We start from the raw sequence: 21,914 nt of genomic DNA, 5'->3' as shown, positions 1-21,914 counted from the left end.
ATTAGACTAACAGCTGAAGTAAATCCAGTGCAGAGTTATATATTAAAAGGCAGTTGTATTGGAAAAAAATGATCTTGGAACTGTAACTGATCACAAGTTGAATATGAGATAATAATGTGATATATTTGCAAAAAAAAAATCAAACACAAGTTTAGGCTGTATCTATGGAATCTGAAGGGAGCAGCAGGTGGGAAATTGAAGTAATAAAGGTTGCAGTATTGCAACACAAACTGTGCCTGTTTTGTATGTTGTGGCATTGCACATATACATTAAGGGGTGTGGTTTTATCACAATGTTGCATTTCATCATTCTGGCAAACCTGGATGCCTCTATATACAAATATACAGTATACAAGATATAGTTTCAATTATTATTCTGTTCTGGACAGGAAACTTGCTCTATTCCAGTCTGTAACAGATAGATAACTCAGAGGAACAAACAGGAAATATTGCTTTATTCTGGGAATCCTAAACAATGACTTACAGTTTGTAGAGGTGCATCCAAAATAGGTTTCAGCAATCTGATTGTCCCACAGGTAAATTGACATTAGATTTTCCCCTCTTCTCCCAAGCGTCACATGGTGGGGTGATTGTGGAGTCTGCAGCTGTGTGGCTGCATGTGATGGCCAAAGAACAAAGGACTAACCCCAGACTAGTGTCCAGGGATGCCTTTTGAAGCTCCGCCCCTGACCCTAACCCCTCCCCTTGACCTGTTACATAGGAATACATAGAGTTATACAAGTACATGGATCTATGTGATCCAGAACACTCCCCGCTTGGAAATTTATATTTCCACTACTTACTAACTGAATATGAAAAAAAATATAGCATTAAAGTATACAGTACTCAATGTTGACTAACTTGTGACTACATAGGTAAAAACTTGGTATCAAAACATGCATAACTATTGGTAAATATAAAGCATGCACAATTATGCAAAAAATAAGCAAGTGTTACATCAAACAATGCATAAACACAATACATCATTTGAGGTTTCATCTTCTGGATCAGTCTTCATCAGCTACGGTGCCAAATCGGAGATCAGCCTGGTACAAGTGTCTTTGAGTCACGACCTGACTCACGTGGCTTCACGATCTGAAAGTCAGCATGGCAGAGTAGTTCATCAGCTGGGTGGGCCCGGTGTGCAAGTCCCATGGGCCAATAGTTCTGGTATGCGTTCTACAGAGGTTCACTCTGTTCCAGAAGAAAGACATTTCCTTTGACCTTGGTTTAGACCTTGTCTTTTTGACCTTGGGTTTCGAAGAGTCCTTGTTTCCCTTGACCTAAGTGTCCTATGAGTCCTTGACAAGAACCTGGAAAAACAGGAACAGCTGGATCTGGAAACACAGGAACAGCTGGATCTGGAAACACAGGAACAGCCGGATCTGGAAACACAGGAACAGCCGGATCTGGAAACACAGGAACAGCTGGATACTCAGGAACATCTGGAAACTCAGGAACAGCTGGAATTTCAGGATCAAGAACAACAGCTGGAACTGAAGAATCAGGAACAACAGCTGGAACTGAAGAATCAGGAACAACAGCAGGTGGAACTGAAGGATCAGGAACAACAGCAGCTGGAACTGAGGTATCTGGAACCACCGAAGGAGCATTGAAGATGGCTGCTACTGTTGTCATCAGGGTAGTGAGGACTTCATGTGTGGGGGTGTGTGTCTTTAACGACTTAGAGTCCATGATTCCGTGGGGTGCACCAATCATGTGCTCCCACGCTTCGCCTATGCGCGCTTCGCCCATGTGAGATGTATGGGGAAGGCAATTTTTGGCCGTCGGGCATTTGTCAATCACTGGGTCATGGCAAATGTCTTCAATAGTCTTTAAGTCCTTGCAGACTCCTATAAAGTTCATTCTTGGGATGCTAAGACAAGTGATCAAGATGATCAGAACTATGCCTAATCTCAGGTGCTTCTGCTTAGTCAGGGGTTTGAAGCGGATTGGTTGACGTTTACTGGGTGCCTGAAGTTGAAGGTTGGCGCGTTGATCTGTTTGTCTATTTGAACAGACCAAGAACTCAGGACTTTCTAGCCAGGTCAATTCTGTTAACTGTGTGGCAAGGTTGGGCCACTTCACTTGGTTGACAAAGTTGTTGCCTGTTGGCACATGTTGCCATTGTTCAGGGCTCAAAGATGTTTCAACACTCTTCATTCTATTGCCTACATAAACGTAGAAATGTCTGCTTTGTTTGTAGATGTAGCTTGACATCTCCTTGCTGTCTGCATAGAAGGTGGTAGACTGTAGTTCAAGGCACAACGTCTTCGCTGTCAAGTTGGTGAGCTTTACAGCCAACGTGGTACCACATAGTACTAACCTTGGTACGGTGTGGCCTTCATGTAGCGTTAGTCTCGCTTTTCCAAAGAAGACACTGAGACTGCAGCTCTCCCCGCTGTAGACTCTGATGCATCTTATGGTTGTAAACAAAATGACGTAAGTGTGGCTCTCCCCGCTGTAGACTGTGAGGCATCTTAAGACTGCGTTTGTCTTTGTTGACGCATCTAAGAAAGCGTACAATTCTTTATTTTGCACTGTGGCGGGTAAGCTGGAAACATATGTGCACTGCACTTGCATACTCCTGGGACATCTTGGAAGTAAACTCCATGACTCCCGGTCTTTCAGACGTTGTTTGTCTTGTTTGTCCTCTATGGACAAGGCTAAGTTGTTGTGATTCTGACTGGTCTGGAACACTGTTGCTTCCAAAGCAGGTTTGGTTGTCACAGGCGCGCAGTGTTCTAGGTGTGGTTTTAGGTGAGGTGCTATTCCATTGCTGGGAATGGAGGTGTATGATATGCTTACCTGGGTTGGGATTTGCGGTTGATCAACACAAACTGTCCCTCCTATGGCCCATCCGAGTTCCGTCTTAATGGCTACTGGGGTTCCTGGTGGACCTTTGATTCTCTTATCGGAGCCAATGGACTCTGGGGCGTCTCTTCCCACCATGAGTAGGATTTTAGCTTCAGGATCTAGAGGAGGGATTAAATCAGCTATGTGTGCTAAGTGAGGTATTCTTCTTGCCGCCTCTGGTGTTGAGATTTCACTGCGGATATCTGGTAAGGTCTCCCATTCCAACACTGATGGTAACCGGAAGTGTGAGCTTCCATCTATCGCTTCTATGCGTAGACCAGTGATTTTCCTCCCCGCTGTGCGCATTGGAACTGTGCACGTATTTATTGCAAAATGCTTTGGTTCACTTGGGAGGTCAAAAAGATCGAAAAAGACGGGCTTTGCTATGGTAGCTTTGCAGTGTGGGTCTAGTATGGCGTACATTTTTACTGCCTTTTTGGGTTGCCCATCGGGGTAGACTTTTGCAAGACAGACGGGTGAGCATGAAGGAGGGCATGGTGAGCCATCACATATGTCTGTGTAGTACATCCCGTACTGCTTTGGCTGCTGTTCGGAGTCAGTTTGAGTCTCCGTCGTTGAAGTCGCTTGTCGTGTCCCCTCAGAGGGCTTCTTAGTTTCTAGATGTAAGGCTGCTGGGTGCCTGGTACTGTCACACAGGTGGCATTTCACTCTAGCTGTGCAATCTTTGGCCATGTGCTCCATGGAGTCGCAGCATTTGAAACATATCCTATTTTCTTTGAGTAGGGTCTTTCTGTCATCTAGTGATTTTTTCCTAAAGTCTCTGCAATCATTTAGAGAGTGTGAGGACTTGTGGATTGGACAAGTCAAGCCTTTTTTAGGTGAACGAGGGTTCGAATGAACGCTGTTTGGTGTTCGTTCGTCTGGGGGTTTCTTTGGGGGGGACGTGACGTCTGTTTTGAACACTGGATAGGTAGGTCTGTCCTTCGTAGCTTGGAAGGGGCGCTTGATGACGTCGGAGTTGTGACTGGTTTGCTTCAGCGCTGGGGACTGAGCTTCCCTGATGGAGTGGTACAGGGGGTCGTTGTAGAAGTCAGCTCTGTTTTTGATAAAGTCAGCGAGAACCGTGAAGGGGGGAATCTTGTTTTGGTTGTTTGCCCTGTAAGTTTGAGAGATCTCGATCCATCATTCGGATATCAACCGTGGTAGTTTTTGGATGATAGGTTCTTGTGTTCTGAACAGGTCAAGGCAAACTAATCCTGGCAAGGTAGGATCCCGTTGTATTTTCGCCAGTTGAGTAATGAGCGACGAGAACGTCCTCAGCTGCTCACGTTCGTTGATTGTTATGTTGGGGAAACTGAGAACGTGGTCAAGGAGTGCGGATTCTGTCACTGTGGGTTCACCGAAGTCTCTGTCAAGTGACTCCCAAGTTTCTACAAGGCCGACATCAGAGTCGCCCAGATGGGCTGCGAAAATGTTGTTCGCTGTGACTACGGATTTTGGTCCTAGCCAGGCTGTCAGCTGGATAAGTTCTTCCTCAGGCCCAACCCCCTCCAGCTCGATGGCGCGCTTGAAAATGTGCTTCCACATTAAGTAGTCTTTTCCAGGTTTGTCAGAGAATCTTTGTACTCCTTTGGCTGCCAAGTCCACCCTTCTTCCACAGCACATTGGGGAATGCATTGCAGCCGTGTGTGGGTTGTAGCTTGGTGGAGGTGGTGCAGCGCTTATTGGAGCAGGGGCGTGTGCCATGGCTGGCTGGTAACCTCCTTCGGCGTATTGTTGGCTGAGGGTGGTTTGCCATGTAACATGCGAGGAACCTTGTTGACTTGGTCTGAACTCCTCTGCTCTGGCGTTGAGCTGAGGGAATCCGAATCCCTGCGTACTTACTTGTTGGAGGGTCTCTCGTCTTTCTGGTGGAGCCGGTCTGGGGGTAGTTCCCCAGAAGGCTGCTTCCTGTCGTCTTAATATTGACTCTTTTTGGGCTAGCTCATCTTGGAGCTGTTGCACTTCCTGCTGTGTAACCATTGCCGCTGATGATGGACCCATCTGGTTGCCATCAAAGATATGGTTCGGCGGGTTCAATGGGGCAGCAACGATAGGAATGCCTCCTTGCGCTCCTGGCTGTGTGGCTATTGCTGTGGCTGGTGGACCCATCCAGTTGCCATCAAAGGTATGGTTCAGCGGGTTCAATGGGGCAGCAACGATAGGAATGTCTCGTTGCGCTGCCCGCTGTGGAGCCATTGGCGCTGCTGGTGGACCCATCCGATTGCCATCAAGGGTGTGGTTCAATGGGGCAGCAACAGTGGGAAGATCCCGTGGCCTAGTTGTGGCGACATCAACCCTGTGGCTGACTGGCACATCTGGCTGTTGAGATTCTTCTGTTTGTCTACTCAGTCTTGGGGGGCTTGTGGCTGGCTGTGGTCTCACCTGTTCACGTTGAAACGTACTTTGGTTGTCCACGTTGCACACGTTGCACACGTCTATGAGGGCTTACTCTTCCTAGCCCTTCAAGCCCGTTCATAGATGTGGCGTTATCTAGCTCTCTCTGGAGAGCCACTTGTACTGCGGCCACCTCTTTTGCTTCCTGTTGGCGTTGGGTCATCTCGAAGTTGGCTTGAGCATTGACCATGTCCTCTCTTTGCTGGTGCTGTGCCTCTTCCACGCGGCGGGCTGCTGCAGTCTCTGTCTTGACCAGTTCCTCTCTTTGCTGCTTTTCTACTGCTGCTGTTTCTGCAGCAGCTTTAGCCCTTGCGGTGTTGACTCGTGCTTGTGCGAGTTGGGCAGCAATGCTTTCTGCCCTTGAAGCCCGAGATGCTTGGCTCTGGCGGGAAGATGCCTTTGAATTGCGGGAGGCGCCTGTGACATGAGACTGTTGTGACATGCTGGAATGTGCCTTGGAGATGTGGCGAAAGGATGAGGCCCTACCAGACGCATGGGATGGAGCCACCTGTGACCGTTGGGACGGTGCGTGTGAACGGCGGGAAAGTTCAGAGTCTGCCCTGTCAACCGGTCTGTCTCTCAGGCGAGGCTCGCATTCTGGAGGGTGTTGTGGGCTCTCTAGAAGATTCTTGCGTTCCTCGTTCAGTAACCGAAGACTTTGCATGTCGCGGTCGACTTCTGAGTCTCTTAATTGCTGCTGGATGTCCTTGAGTTGCTGTTCGGAGTCCATCCATTGTGTGAAGGCGTCTTCCTTATCTCCTTCCAGTGCGTGAGCACGTTCGGGGGAGAGATCCTTCTTTTGCTCTTGGTAGAGTTTGTGCCATCTCTCCCAGCTTCTTTCATGGCGCTTGTACACGGTGTGCCATTTCTCCAACAGGTTTGCATGCATGGCTTCAGTTGGCTTTCTTTGTTGTCTCAGATCATAATGACTCTGAGACGTCTTTGGTCTTACTGAGACTTGAGCTTCAGCTTCTGTGTACAGGTCAAGGGTGGCAGTTTGCAGCGCTTCTCCTTGGCCGTCAGGTTGGGGTGTCTCAACTAGGCTGGTTGAACCCCTTCATCTAAATCAGCGTGACGCTCCGCCATGGTTAGGATAGGTTCAGTGTTCTTCTCAGCTATTTTGAAGCAAATTTGAAGAACTTCTCTCTTTGACCACTAGGGGTCGCTACTTGCCGATCAGTGTCAGAGGTGCTGTTTGTGGGTGGAGGTGCCACTGGGAGCGTTCTCCTATGGTTCCTAGCTAATTAGAAGGAAATTGGATGAACTTCACTTGTTGACCACTAGGGGTCGCTATCTGCGTATCAGCTACCGGGGTGATCTTCTTTCGAGGTACACCCGTTGTCCACTAGAGGGCTTTCTCTGGGCGTGATTAAAGGCTCGCGTGTAGCTCCTCCTTTAACCACTAGGGGACGTCTGAAGAGAGGTCAGCCGAATTCTTCCTATTACCACGTTCCTGCAGTGGCCACTGAGAGGCATGAACTCCCACCTGGTCGTTAAGTTGCAGGCTGGAACACTGGGTATTCAGCTTGTGATAATAGGCAAGGATTGTTGGCTATGCTACCTTCTCCTTTGTCACTCAAAACTGGAAGAAACTTGGGTCTTCAGCTTGATTGGGTGAAAGTTCTAGTAGGGGAGTGTATGCTGAATTAAATTATCAAATTGTTGTGATGTGAAAAGAAAAAAAATTTTTTTTCAAGGTGTCACGTGCGGATTGGCCACCAGGGGGCGCTACTGCCCTGCTATTGGGCCTCTGTATGGCTTCTTTCTAATGATATAGATGAAATTCCAAAGGGAGGGGGGAGTTTAGCATCTTTCGCCAGTATTGAGGTTTTATGACGGAGAGAGAGAGCAGCTTAATTGCTTAATTGCTTTCCTTAGCGACCAGGAATGTGCCCTGCTTTTGCCGAGGGAGCAAATGGTCACAATGTTCGTGCTGGGGCCAGAAAGGAGGGGGAGAATCACCCTTTCCAAGCATCAAACAAAGACAACAATTTTTCTAAGGTTAGCAAGAAACCCCTTTCCATCCGGCTATGTTCGTTTAAAGTGTCAGTCTCATGCAATCCCAGACATTCCAAGACAAGCAAGTTGAATTCACGTGCTAACGAGGCTGACTGAAGCAGTAACAACACCCACTGGCTCCTTCGCTTAACAAGCAAACTGAGTTGAGTTCACAGATGATCTTTGAAGCCATCCCTTCATTGCCTCAGGACGTTTAAGCTGCCGGCAAAGGAAGGGGAAAGGGGGTTTCTATGGCAACTGCTTTCCTCTCTTGAACAGAGATACATGCAAGCAGCTTAATGGCTTGCAGAGTTTACTAGCAAATTAACAATACAATGCACTGAATCACACCTTCTTTGAAACGCTGTCTGCCAAGCAGATACAGTGACATTTCTGTTGCAGGCAATCCTTGGAAATCAGTCACATTGAGTTACTTTCACATGCAAGAGAGACTTTTCTTTACTTCTTTAAAGTTTGAAGATCAGAGGAAAATTAATCTCATCAAATTGCTATTGCAGGAGATCAGAGGAGAATTAACATTGTCAATTTACTATTCTGTTCTGGACAGGAAACTTGCTCTATTCCAGTCTGTAACAGATAGATAACTCAGAGGAACAAACAGGAAATATTGCTTTATTCTGGGAATCCTAAACAATGACTTACAGTTTGTAGAGGTGCATCCAAAATAGGTTTCAGCAATCTGATTGTCCCACAGGTAAATTGACATTAGATTTTCCCCTCTTCTCCCAAGCATCACATGGTGGGGTGATTGTGGAGTCTGCAGCCGTGTGGCTGCATGTGATGGCCAAAGAACAAAGGACTAACCCCAGACTAGTGTCCAGGGATGCCTTTTGAAGCTCCGCCCCTGACCCTAACCCCTCCCCTTGACCTGTTACATAGGAATACATAGAGTTATACAAGTACATGGATCTATGTGATCCAGAACAATTATTGTTTCAAAATCATGGAAATCTACTCTATTCTATGCTGATTACATTCTGAGATGTTACTTTAAATGTCAACATAATATTTTATAAAGGATTCAGACAATCCATTGCATTTTCAGAAAGCGACAAAGAACGATCAGGAGACAGTCCTATGATGAGATTTTGGAGGGATATAAAAACACTCTTCAGATATATTGTATATGATCTACTGTGTTTCTTTACTATCATAAAATACAGACACAGGGCAACAATCTAACATTATAGGAAATCAGATTCCTTGTAATATTATGAAGAAACTAACAAAAAGAGCAGTTTGACACTGAAACAAATGATCAGATAAGTGATAGTTTCTTTTCCCTGGGTATACAGGTAGTCCCCAACTTATGACCACAATTGAGCTCAAAATTTCTGTTGTTAAGCAAGACATTTGTTAATTGAGTTTTGCCCCATTTTACAACCTTTGTAACTTTGAATAGTCACTAAATAAATTGTTGTAAGTTGAAGACTACCTGTAGAGAGTAATCTGTTGCAGCTACTTTGATTTATATTTATGGTTTAACAAGGAGTTGTATGCAAGTCACTCAGTCACTATGATTTAGTTCTGTGATTTTATCTGTTTTTTTCAACATACCGATACATATATAATCACAATGCTACTCACTTTTTGTATAAGCAAACATTTTAATTTAAAAATGAATACAGTATAAATGAAGTACATAATTATTTTGAATACATGTGCTAAACATACTTAAAAAATAATGAATTATGTGGACAAACCTCAAATGAAATGGTTTTATTTGGTTCTGATGTATGGCTCCAATCAAATGTACTATCAGAAAAAGGAATAAAGTTGTTAAAAAAAGGGAGAAAATGAGAGAAAATGAATCTAGTAGAATCTACTTCATTTTAGCATAGTTTTCTAATTTTGCAAACTCCCATAACTTCTACCACAGTCATAAACCAATTTATATTTTTTATGATGCCCTTGGAACTTCTCATCTCTCTCTCTCTCTTTTAAGGACCTTATCAGCTTTATCCAGCCATAGCTTCTTGGACCTCCTCTTCCTTTTCAATCTATTTAATTTGTGACTTAATAAGTGTTGTGTCTACATGACCAAATACCACCCCAACCTACTTCTTTTGTACTATTATTCACTGTTGTATTTAGCCCATATTTATTTTTCATATATTGATTGTTGAACCATCTGTTGAACCACATATCTTTTTAAATTAACTATTCTCACTGCATTTAACTTTGTTTAATGTTTTCCTGTAATATACAGTATAACTCTGACTTAGGCATAAAAATGATTAGTAATGTGTTGTTAGAAATAGCCATTTTCTCTTACGTTGACAAATTGTGTACTATTTTATATTTCCAGCGCTTCCGCTTCTTGGAATTTTTCCAGCCATTTCCCCCAACTACTAAACATTGTACGAAGCTACACAAATTCATAAAATTGCTCTAGATTTTTGCCATTTATCTACAATTTGCAGTTACTTCCATTTTCCCTGTCAAACCTTCCTTGCTCTTTGACATATTAATTTTCAGGTTCATAGTGGTTTTTGCATTTTTTGCTTCTAACCTTCAAGATTCTCAACCAGCAATTCTGCATGCAAAAGTACACTCACCAACCCACTTCCACTATCACAAACATATTTATCTATAAATAAAATAAATGTATCCATAAATAAATGGCCAAGTGAACATCAAATATTCTTGTCTTATTCTCTGCTCTGTATTAAACTGTTTTGCCAAGCATTTCATTTAGTCCCATGCATGCTTTCTCGATCATGTACAATTCTCATTGCATTCAACAACTCCATTGTTGCCCAAACCTTACATAATCAAGCCAATTCACTAAAATGCTCTTATCAGATCCTTGGAAATAATTTGCAAAACATCTTCCCAGGCATACCTAACCATCTAATCCCCCCTGCAGTTTTTGTTGCCTTTTCCTTTGTTTATGGAAAGCATGGTTTCCATTGCCCAGCTAAGATGGAGTTTTCATAGACCTATTGATAATTTATAGAGCCACTCTCTTAACAAGCCATATCTATATTTTAATATTTTGAGAAATATTTGAGAATATTTATATCATCTATACTGTCAGACCCGCCCCAGTCTGATCTCTTAGGGAAGTAAAACTGTTGATTCTATTTGAAGTGAAAAGGCAATTTTACTAAGAGATGCTGATTGCAGGAAAGTCAAGTGGAATCTAAAATTCCTGCATGCCAATACAGAATTAAAACCTCTGATTTCCTCAAGCCCTCCCTCCCATGGTCTGTTCGTGTGTATTCAATCCAGCACTGCTGAGATGTTATGAGAAACTCTGAGGTGTTTGGGCTAGTGAAATTCCACACTCAGGGCAAATGGCTTGAAGATGCCAGCGCCAGGACGAACTGGATTCCAAATGGCTCTGTTCTTCCTCAACTGTAAATTCCCTTCTCCCAATTTCCCGTCATAAAGGTATACAACAAATTGCCCATTTGTTCCCCCTTCCCTTTCCCATTGATGACAGAATGCCAGCAAGGCACCAAGCCAAACCTGGTGGTTCTGACATATACTTTGCTATTTTTCATCCATTTTTTTTCTTGGATGCTAACATTTTAGCTTTAATTCCAATTTCACTTCTCAATATATTGATACAAATCTGTAAAATACTCCTATCAGTATTCCTCTAAATTCAAATTCAAATAGCTTGTTTTATTCTACTTCTATTTAACAACTTTAAAGCCTTTTTCAGTTATACCTTCTATTTGGCTGTTGGCTATAATAAAGATGAACTTATGCATTCGCCTACTTTAGTGTCAAGAAGGGCTATAGGCCAGAAGCTTTACTATTTAATATTTATATAAACACCTTATACACTGCCCTGAATGATTTGCTCACATCCCTGAAATAGGCACACAAACATATCTGTATGTTTTATGCCATTTTGTTTGATTTTGGACATTATGTGCTCTTGATGCATGTTGCCTAGATATAAAATATGATAAGATTAGAATATTTATCTTTGCAAAACACTCCAAAAGCCATTCTTGAAGACTCAATGAGACAAATTAGAACATATTAAAAATCTTTAAATATCTGGTCATAAACTGTATCTCTGACAATTCATACATAGAAGGTATAAAGAATATATACTTAGAATATATAAGGGAGGGGTGTTTTATATAATCCAGCTACCATATTTAATAGTCAAAGCTTAATCAAATCTCCCCTACAATGTTCAGTTAGGTCCTTTTCACTCTGGAGTAATTTCAATTACAATTTTTGAGAAATATGTTTTAGATAACTTGATGCATCCTGAATTTAATTTTCCAATAAGAAGTGGGAGAGATTTCAGATAAAGATTCCATTTAGATGGGATAAGTTGGAAGGGGTGATTTTTACTTCAAAATAGCAGAGATTTAGACTGAACTCTTTGCAGAAAGCAAGAGACTTTCTGGGAAAATTCAAAGAACTGGAGGAAATGTAAAAGGAAGGAAAAACGACAGATGTGACTAGTCAAATGCCACAACAGGACGCTAAAAATGCCATGTTGGACAGGAATTGATTTTTCTAAAATCTTGGCTTAACTATGGATTATAATTGCTTAATGTGGAACATAAATTGAGCAAATGATCCCCAAAAGAGAAAAAAGTCATTATATGAAAAAGTTAAAATAGGTGATTTGCTTACAAAAATATGTGTATTATGAAAAAGGATATAAAATATTTGAATCACAAAAATTATTTCAGCAGGTGTGGAAAAAATGGATTTGTTTTGAATATAAATGCTCAGCTCTATCCAAAACTTATATTGACAGGTGATTATGGCAGAAACGTTAAGGTGGAAAATAACTTGCAAGTGGCTAAAATTTAAACTGGGAATTTGTGTCCCAAATGAAGATAAAATAGCAATTTATAAAGGATTGATGGATAAACTATTGGACTTTCTGTATGAAAATTGGTGTCTCCTGAGAGATTGGAATGGGTTGGCTTCCCCACAAAAAAATTCCCCTCTGAGATAAACATTAAAAAGACACAAGGCAAACTATCAACACTTTCCTTTTTCTGAAGGAGGTAGATCTTTTTCAAGGATAGATATGATTTGGACCTCTAAGGCTTTGGCTACTAATATTCATAAAATGGAGATATTACCAAAGACTTTCTCAGATCGCAACCCAATGACTTTAACTATTAAAAGGAAAAATGACTGTTTCAAATGGAGATTGAATGAGATGCTGTTGGAAAAGGAAATAATAATGGAAGATCACAAAAAGAAGTTAAAAGAATCTAGAGAATAATCTAATAAATAAAGTCACAGAAATAAGAACTGTTTGGGAGGTGAGGAAAGCTTTTATAGGTGGTTATTTCGTACAATGTAACAGTGGATTTAAAAAGAAAAGGCAAGAGGAAATAAAAGTATTTTGGATGAGATTAAAAACAGGAAGAAAATTTTAAAAAGCTCTAGAGAGAACAACTATTACAAAGGTAAGCTTCTACAGAGGCAATTACCTATGCTAACAGAGAAATGCAAATAAAGATAAATTAGGCAAAAGAAATAAATTTTGAATCTGTAAATAAATCTGGGAAATGTTTTGCATGTCTACTGTAAAAAGGGAAAGAAAAGAAAGTGATATTAAAGTACAATAAGACAATGCTGTAATAACAGATAATGCAAATATGCAAAAAGTGTTTCACCAATATTATTTTACTTCCTATAAAGGTCAAGACATTTCATTGGAAGAATATTTACATAAACAGAATTTACGTAAGGTTCAGAAAATCAGAAAAAGTATGAATGGGCCTATAACAAAAAGGGAAATTTGTGAAGCTATTAAAAAGACACCTGGTACAGCTGATCTGCCTGCCTCTTATTACAAATGTTTTGAGGAGGAACTTTTACAACCTTTGCAACAAACCATGAATATTATTTTACAGAACAGAAAGATTTCTGACAGTTGGAAAGAGGCAAATAGAAAATTAATACCTAAAAAGGCCCAGGCCTTGACTTTAAAAATAAATTATCAAGAACTATCCTCATTGAATAACATCAGTTATAACATCAGTATAACATCAGTTGTGTATCTGTATTTGCTAATTTGCCAATTAATTATTACAGTGTTGTCATGATCACTGAATACCTTTTTATGTCCTGAAATAGATGTAGGCTTTTTTCTTTTTGCCTGTTTATGGATACATTTTGTCAAGGAAATCTTATTGAGTCTACATTGGCCATGAATCAAGCACCAACTGAGAGACAGATTGTCCTCTTTGACAATCCCTTATTTTTTATACTTTAATCAGAGCAGAGAAGTTACAAAATTCTTATCACAGATCTGTAATTAATTGATTGTGAATTAGTTCAGAGGATTATGGAATTAGTTCAGAAAACATAATTTATACAACTTTCCCCTTTTTCATAATTCTTATTAAAATGTTTAATTATGTAGAACAAGTGAATGCAAACTAAACCCAGAAAAAGAAAAAGAAAGTAAACAGGGGCTGCCACAAAGAAGAGGGAGTCAAGTTATTTTCCAAGGCACCTGAGGGCAGGACAAGAAGCAACGGATGGAAACTAATCAAGGAGAGAAGCAACCTAGAACTAAGGAGAAACTCCCTGACAGTTAGAACAATTAACCAGTGGAACAACCTGCCTCCAGAAGTGGTGAATGCTCCAACACTGGAAGTTGTTAAGAAGAGACTGGAAAGCCATTTGTCTGAAATGGTATAGGGTTTCCTGCCTGAGCAGGGGGTTGGACTAGATGACCTCCAAGGTCCCTTCCAACTTTATTATTATTATTATAAGTAAACTAAAAGGATAAATTAAGAGAATAATGATTATAAGTTATTTAAAATGATTTTGATTGAAAGATTAAAATAATTTTACAGGACTGTATTCATGAATATCAATGTGGGTTTTTATCTAAAAGACAATCACGAGATTATAGTAGAAATGTGTTGGATATTCTAAAGTATTTTGAGCAGCACAGTGAAAAGCAAGCTGCTTTAATCTTAGATAGTGTGATTTTCTTGTTTAGTATTATGGAAGATACAAATCTTGGAGATAATTTTATTAAATGGGTAAGGTCAGTTTATACCTTACAGAAAGCACATGTCATGGTTCCAACAGATGAATCTCTTCAAAAGAACTTCGAGGCATTGTTTTCCTTAAAGAATCTTTTATTCAAGAAACAAAGTATCGGCACTACATAGTTGAAGCCAAAAACTGAATTCCCCTCCTCTGGAACAAAGTAGCAAAGTGTAATTCCCTCCTCCAATTAACAGTCATAAATCACATTCCCCAATTAACTTGAAGTGCGGGTTTTCTCCCCATCTCTCCTGCCCGCCAAATTTCTATCAACTCTGGACCTAATAACCTTGGGTTATTCAAATGCCTATACACTAATGCTCAAAGTTTAGGGAACAAACAGGGTGAACTTGAAGTATTAGTACATGATGGCTGATATGATATGGTGAAATTTGGTTGGATGAAACTCATGACTGGAATATACTGATGGAAGGATAGAAACTATTAAAAAGAAACAGACCTAACAAAAGAGGAGGTGGAGTTGCATTATATAAAAAAGATCACTACATCTCTATAGAAATACACAAAACCAAGGATGAAAACCTCCTAGAATTCATATGGGTCAATATAAAAGGGGAAAAATGACATTGCTATAGGTGTATACTAGAGGCCACCCAACCAAGCAGAAGAAATAGATGCATGTAGGAAACAAACCACAGTAGTAATGGGAGACTTTAACTACCCTGATATCAACTGGGAGACAAACTCTGAAGCAAGTGGGAGATCAAACAGATTCCTAACAAACTTAGCTCACAATATTGCCATTCAAAAGGTAGAGGAGGGAACTAGAGGAAAAACTATACTGGACCCAATTCTTACTAATAGAGAAGAAGTAATAGAGGGAGTTGAAGTTGCCAGAACCATGGGTGAGAATGACCACATCATACTGGAATTCAATATAATGCAAACACAAACAATACAATATAACTATAACAATACAACTAGTGTTTTAAACTTTAAAAGAGCTGATTTTAACAAACTCAGAGAGAGCCTAAGCAAAGTTTCACGGATAAAAATCCTAAAGGGGAAAACAGCTCAAGAAGCATGAGAAACACTGAAATATATAATCATAAAAGCCCAGTCCAACACAATACCACTAAAAAAGAAAACCAAGAAATCCAGGAAGAAACCAGCATGGTTGCACAAAGATCTCTCTGATAAACTGAAAGACAAAAAGAATAAGTACAAAAAATGAAAAGAGGGACACAAAACTAAGGCAGAATATCAGCAGATAGCCCAAATCTGCAAAGATGAAGTGAGGAAAGCAAAGGCTCAGAATGAACAAAAACTTGCAATAAAAGTCAAAGATAATAAACAAGTTTCTTTTAACAAATAAATACCCCCCCCCAAAAAAATCAAGGAAACAGTCAGTCAACTAAAGAGAGAAGATGGCAAGGAAGTAACAGGCAGTAGAGAGAGAGAGAGCAGAGCTGCTTAACTCATTCTTTGTATCAGTCTTCACACAAAAAGAAATTATAGCCCAACCTACCAAAAACATAACTGTAAAAATCCTGGAGCACTGAGGAACTACCAGAGGATTGGAAAAGAGCTCATGTGGTTCCCATCTTCAAGAAAGGAAAAAAACAGACTAGGAAACTACAGACCAATCAACCTAACATCAGTACCTGGGAAGATACTGGAAAAAATAATCAAAAAACAGATCTGTGAACATCTAGAAACAAATAAAGTTATCACTAGTAGCCAATATGGATTTGTTAAAAACACATCATGCCAAACCATTCTTTGACAAAGTGACTAAATTAGTAGACCAGCAAAATGCTGTGGACATAGTATATTTAGACTTCAGCAAAGTAGACCACAATCTACTTCTTAGTATGCTAGAAAAATGTGGGATAGACAGCATCACCACCAGATGGATTTGTAACTGGCTGACAAACCATATTCAACGAGTCGTCCTTAATGGTACTACATCTAAATGGAGGGAAGTAAGCAGTGTGGTACTACAAGTTTCTGTCTTAAGATATCTTCAATATCTTTCTAAATGTCTTAGATGAGAGAATAGAAAGGGAATTCATCAAATTTGCAGATGACACTAAGTTGGCAGGAATAGCCAACACCTAGAAGACAAGTTCAGGATCCAAAAAGATCTTGACAGACTTGAAAAATGGGCCCTATCCAACAAAATGAAATTTAATGTGGAGAAAAGCAAGGTTTTACATCTGGGCAGGAAGAACCAAAGGTACAAGTACAAAACCTAGCTCAAAAATAGTAACTGTGAGAGGGATCTTGGAGTCCTAGTGGACAATCACTTAAACATTAGTCAGCAGTGTGTGGCAGCAGTCAAAAAAAAGCTAATACACAGACTGTGCTATAGAAATCATCCCAGGGGCGAAGCTACCAAAGCCAAAAATGTACTTTATGACTCCCAGGGAATTAGATGAACTGGGAAAATGAACTTGGAGCAGGATTTTATAGAGCCCCGGGTGTTTCAACACTGGCTCCATAGAGAAAAGTTTTTTAAGTTTCTCAAAAGTGGCTTGACACTCTCCTGTCCATTTTAATGGTTGGCTGGGCTTTGGCTTTGGTGTAAATAAGGATATCATCTAGGTAAACCAAAACCCCTTTGTACAGGTGATCATGTAGAGCCTCATTGATTAGTTGCATGAAAACTGCATGAAAACTGCAGTCCAAACTTGGAAGCAGCCATGGGGGCAATTAAAAGCAGTTTTCCACTCATCCCCTTTCTTTATCCATATCCTGTAATAAGCTTCTCTCAAGTTGTTTGGAAAAAATATTTCCTTTTGATAGGTGAGCTAACAGCAATGCTATGCACTCCAGTACAGGTTTTACTCCATTTCAAATGGCTAATGGTCAAACATTTGTGGCCATGTATGAACTTCCTGTCAAGGAGCCTGAAATCTCCTCCTTGCAACAATGGATTAAGCAATTACAAAATACCTGGCCAGTAGTCAGGAAAGCTCTGGATGAAGTCAGAGAAGCCTATAAGGCTCAGGCCAATAAACAGAGGGTGGAGCAAAAACCATATAAAGTTGGAGACTGAGTATACCTCTCCATGAAGTATTTGCAGTCTTTACAACCTTCTAAGAAATTAGGCTCTAAATTTGTAGGACCTTTCCCTGTCAAATGCATCATCAATCCTGTGACAGTTGAATTGGATTTGCCAAAGGACCTTCAGAAAATCCACCTTGTTTTCCCCTGCAGTTTACTCAAACCAGAGGTCACCTCCCCCATTAGGCCTCTTGCACCTCAGGCCCCCACACCTATCATGGTTGAGGGTGAACAACACTTTGAGATTAAAGACATTTTGGACTCTCAAATACATCATGGGGTGTGTTATGTTTGGTGTTCTGTGAGGCATCGACGAGGCAGCAGGTGAACAAGTCCCTTAAATACATTGGTGGCCTTTTCGCCCGTTCCAAACGCCTTGGAACTGCTGGAGGCCCCTGGTCAGTCAGCTCGCCTGCCAGGCTTGGAAGACCAGGGCTATGGGACCCATCTATCACGGGTAGACTCAAGTCTCTGTGGCTGGGCTGTCCTGCTAGGCCCAAGCCAGTGTCCACAGGTGGAACAGAGTCCATCGGTCCTGAAAATGGAGCCATCAGCTGGCATTGTCCATTGGTTGTGATATCAGTGGTTGGGACTGACTCACCAGACGTTTGAGTCTCATCCCTTAGTCCAGTGGTTCTCAACCTTTTTAATGCCGCGACCCCAACCAGTCGTAAGTCGAGGACTAAACCGGTCGTAAGTCGAGGACTAAACTGGTCATAAGTCGAGGACTAAACCGGTCGTAAGTCGAGGACTAAACCGGTCGTAAGTCGAGGACTAAACCGGTCATAAGTCAAGGACTACCCAACCGGTCGTAAGTCGAGGACTTTCCCTGCCCGGGAGCGCCGCGCATGAGTGGTTCCGCCCCCTGTGCCGGCCGAGGCGTAGCTGGCAAGCAGCAGAGACGGAGCAGGCCGACCACCAGCTGGCCCAGCCCAAGGGAGGTAAGGCACCTGCTGGAAAAGGGGAAAAAATGGTGGACAAAAAAAATGGCGGACAAAAAAAATGGCTGACAGCCTTACTTGGCGACCCCCATGAAATGGTCGATCGACCCCAAATGGGGTCCCGACCCACAGGTTGAGAACCACTGCCTTAGTCGGAGAGCTCCACCGTCGCTGGCAGAGTCTGATGCACTACTGCCATCATGCTTTTCCTGAGTTTGACTGTCACTAGAGTCATGAGTTATTGGCTGGTTTGCTAATCTCCACTGCAGTTGGTCAATGTGCCTGTGTAACACGCGACCGTCTTCCAGGACCACTTCATAAGAAAGTGGCCTAGTCACCTTACAAACCACAGCTACCACCCACAGTGCCCCTTGCCCGTAGTTCCTCACCCAGACCGGGTCACCAACTTGCAAGTGCCGTGGTGCCTTTGGCTGTGTTGCTTGTGAGGCAACTCTATCTGGATATAGGCGATCCAGCTTTGTGATCAAACGCCAGCCCCATCTTAATTCTGCTGGGCTTCTGCCCATAGAAGTGCATGGGGTTATACATTGGCAGAGTAGAAAATCTGCCAGTCTGTGTTGCCAGTTACCTGAGACCATTCGCTTTAAGGATTCCTTCGTTGTTCGGACCATGCACTCCGCTTGACTGTTCGAAGCCGGGTGAAAAGGGGCTGATGTGGCATGTCTGATCATATTTGCCCTTAAAAAGGACTGAAATTCTGAAGCAGTAAACTGGGCCCCATTATCAGAGCTATCACATCGGGTAATCCATGTGTAGCAAAAATACTGCGCAGTTCTTGTATGGTCCTGGCAGCAGTCATGGTGGGGACAGGTGTGACCTCTAACCACTTGGAGTGACTATCCACCACAATGAGGAAGAGTTGTCCCTGGAAAGGCCCTGCATAATCAATGTGGATCCTGGACCAGGGGGCGTGTGTGGTTTCCCATCAGTGGACAGGGGCATGGGGCATCTCTGGCCTAGATTGCTGGCAAATATGGCAGCTGTGTACCTGAGCCTCAATATCTTTGTCCAGCCCAGGCCACCAAAGGTAGCTTCGTGCGAGTGCCTTCATCCAGACTATTCCTGGATGTCCCTCATGCAGAGACTCCAAGACTCTAGTCCTCAGTGAGTTTGGGACTACCACCTGACTACCCCAAAAGATGCATCCCCTGTGGGCTGACAACTCATCCTTCCTCCTGCTGAAACTCTGAAAATTAGGCCCAGGATTATTTTCCAGCCATCCTGTGAGCACCCAGTTCAGCACACGGCTCAGCGTCGTGTCTGAAGCTGTCTCTACAGTCACATCCCCTGCGTTAAGGGGAGACTCAGGCAGGTCCTGAATAGCCAGGATGCGCATGGCTGGAGCGGGGTCAGGCTCTAACTGTGGCAGGGGCAGTCTGCTAAGGCCGTCTGCGTGACCCATTTCTCTACCTGGTTTATGAATCAAACTATAATCATACACTGACAGCAAAATTGACCACCTCAACATCCTAGGGGATATGATCTGGTATGTTTGCTTGTTTGTTGTGAACAACCCCAGGAGTGGCTTATGGTCTGTGAAGACAGTGAAGGGCCTACCATATAGATAATCATGAAACTTCTTGATCCCTGCCACTATGGCCAAGGCCTCTTTATCTATTTGAGCGTAATTACGCTCTACAGAGGACAAAGTCCTTGAGTAATAGGCTATTGGAATTTGCCTTCCGTCAGCCATTAAATGACTCAACACAGCCCCAATCCCATATGGTGATGCATCACAAGCGATGCAGACAGGCAGCTTTTCGTTAAAATGCATCAAAATGTGAAGACAGCAGTGAATTTGAAGACAGCAGTGATTTGACTGCTGAGAAGCTCCTATCATGGATGCTGGTCTACTTCCACTGTGCATGTTTGTCCAAGAGCTGGTGTAACGGCTCTGCCACTGTGGCCTTGTGAGGTAAGAAGGTGTGATAAAAATTAAGCAGTCCAAGAAACGCTTGGAGCTCCCCCTTTGATTTTGCACTGGGGGCCTGCTGAATTGCTTTGAGCTTGGATTCAGCAGGATGAATGCCTTGGGCATGTATACGGAAACCGAGGAACTCAGTTGAAGCTACCCCAAACTTACATTTCTCCCACTTCAGCTTCAGCCCCGCTTTGCGGAAGTGCTGAAGGACAGCCTTAAGCCGTTCTGCCAGTTTTTTGACTGATTCTCCAGCTATGAGGACATCATTGAAATATGGGCACATGCCTGGAATACACTTGAGCATACGCTCCATCACTCCCTGGAAGAGGCCTGGGGCAACACTGGCCCCGAATTGTAGGCACTTAACCTTGAAAGCTCCTCTGTGAATAACTATGGTTTGAGCTTCTGCCATTGGCATCATCCACCAGCAGTTGCTGATAGGCTTGAGCCAAATCTAACTTGGCAAAGATGCGACCTTCCTGTAGTGACACCAAAATGTGGCTGACTACAGGCACTGGATATGCGTCTTGTTGGAGTGCTCTATTGATAGTGCACTTGTAATCTGCACATATTCGCACCTCTCCATTGGCCTTAAGTGGCGTAACTATGGGGGTTTCTCTTTGACTGCTATCAACTGGCTGCAGGATGCCTTGCTGCACCAGCTTGTCCAACTCTGCATTGATCTTCTGCTTGAGGGTGAAGGGCACTCTATGCGGCTTGATCCGTATTGGAGTTATGGCAGGATCAAGCTGAAGAGCTATGGGAGGACCCTTATATTTCCCTAAGTGAGGGCTAAAAACATCAGCAAACTCACGGCAAACTGCTGCTAAGTTCACTGCTTGTGTGCTGTTTATTCCAGTTACATTTATTTCCAATGCATCAAACCAATCAAGCCCAATGAGGCTTGTGCGGTTGCCCTCAACTACTATGATTTCCAGGGCCCCCTCAAATTCCTTGAAGTGCACCCTGAGTGTAGCTTCCCCCTTGACTGTTACTTGGGAGTTTTGGAAATCGGTTAACATGAGGTTCGACGGCTTGAGCTTAACTCTTTTGCCGCTGCGATTGCAAATGTGTTTGAAAGTCCCCTGGGAAATTATGGATAATGCGGACCGCATATCTAGTTCCATGTTGCATGGAACTCCCTGCAGCTTGACTTTGAGCTGCAGTTTTTCCTTAAGAGGGCGATGGGCACTTGTTCTAAGTATGCTCCTCCTAGTGGTGCAATAGCCCACCCTGTGTTGCTCCGGAGCCCTAGTACATTGCTGGGGAAACTCTTCTGGTGGATTCTCTCTCCAACGACCCTGACAGACTGCGGCAATGTGGCCTTGCTTGCCACATGCCCGACACGTTGCTGTGCGGAACCTGCAGTCCACGCGTTTGTGTCGGCCTCCACAACCCGCACATCAAGAGAAGGGAACTGCCTCATCAACTGGGCATTGTGGCCTTCTTTTTGGTGGCCGCTGTAACCGATCGATCTCTTGATCCGATTCGGAGTCTTCGACCCACTCAGTGCTCTCCTGGTGGACTGCCTCTGCGCAGGGAATGTTCCTGGAGAGCCGTAAGGGCTTGATGGCTTCCCCGGTGACTTCTTCGGCTGTGATTTCTCTTAGGGCATCTTGAAATGAAATAGTCTCTTTGGCGAACAATTTCTGTTGGAGATCCCTGCTTCTTAACTTGCACACTAAGCGGTTGCGCAGCCTCTCTTCAAGATCTTTGAACTCATAG

At 42.7% G+C, this 21,914-nt stretch overlaps 1 pseudogene; it reads right to left on the bottom strand.

Annotated features, from left to right (window-relative positions):
• Positions 1–17,460: 17,460 nt before the first annotated feature.
• On the bottom strand, positions 17,461–21,316 carry LOC107298302 (annotated as a pseudogene).
• Between the last annotated feature and the right edge of the window lie 598 nt (positions 21,317–21,914).

This window comes from Protobothrops mucrosquamatus, unplaced genomic scaffold (assembly GCF_001527695.2).
Source record: "Protobothrops mucrosquamatus isolate PMUCROS unplaced genomic scaffold, P.Mucros_1.0 scaffold_217, whole genome shotgun sequence".
Classification (NCBI taxonomy): Eukaryota; Metazoa; Chordata; class Lepidosauria; order Squamata; family Viperidae; genus Protobothrops; species Protobothrops mucrosquamatus.
The sequence above is the reverse complement of the archived record's forward strand: the minus strand, read 5'-3'. Positions and strand labels throughout refer to the sequence as shown.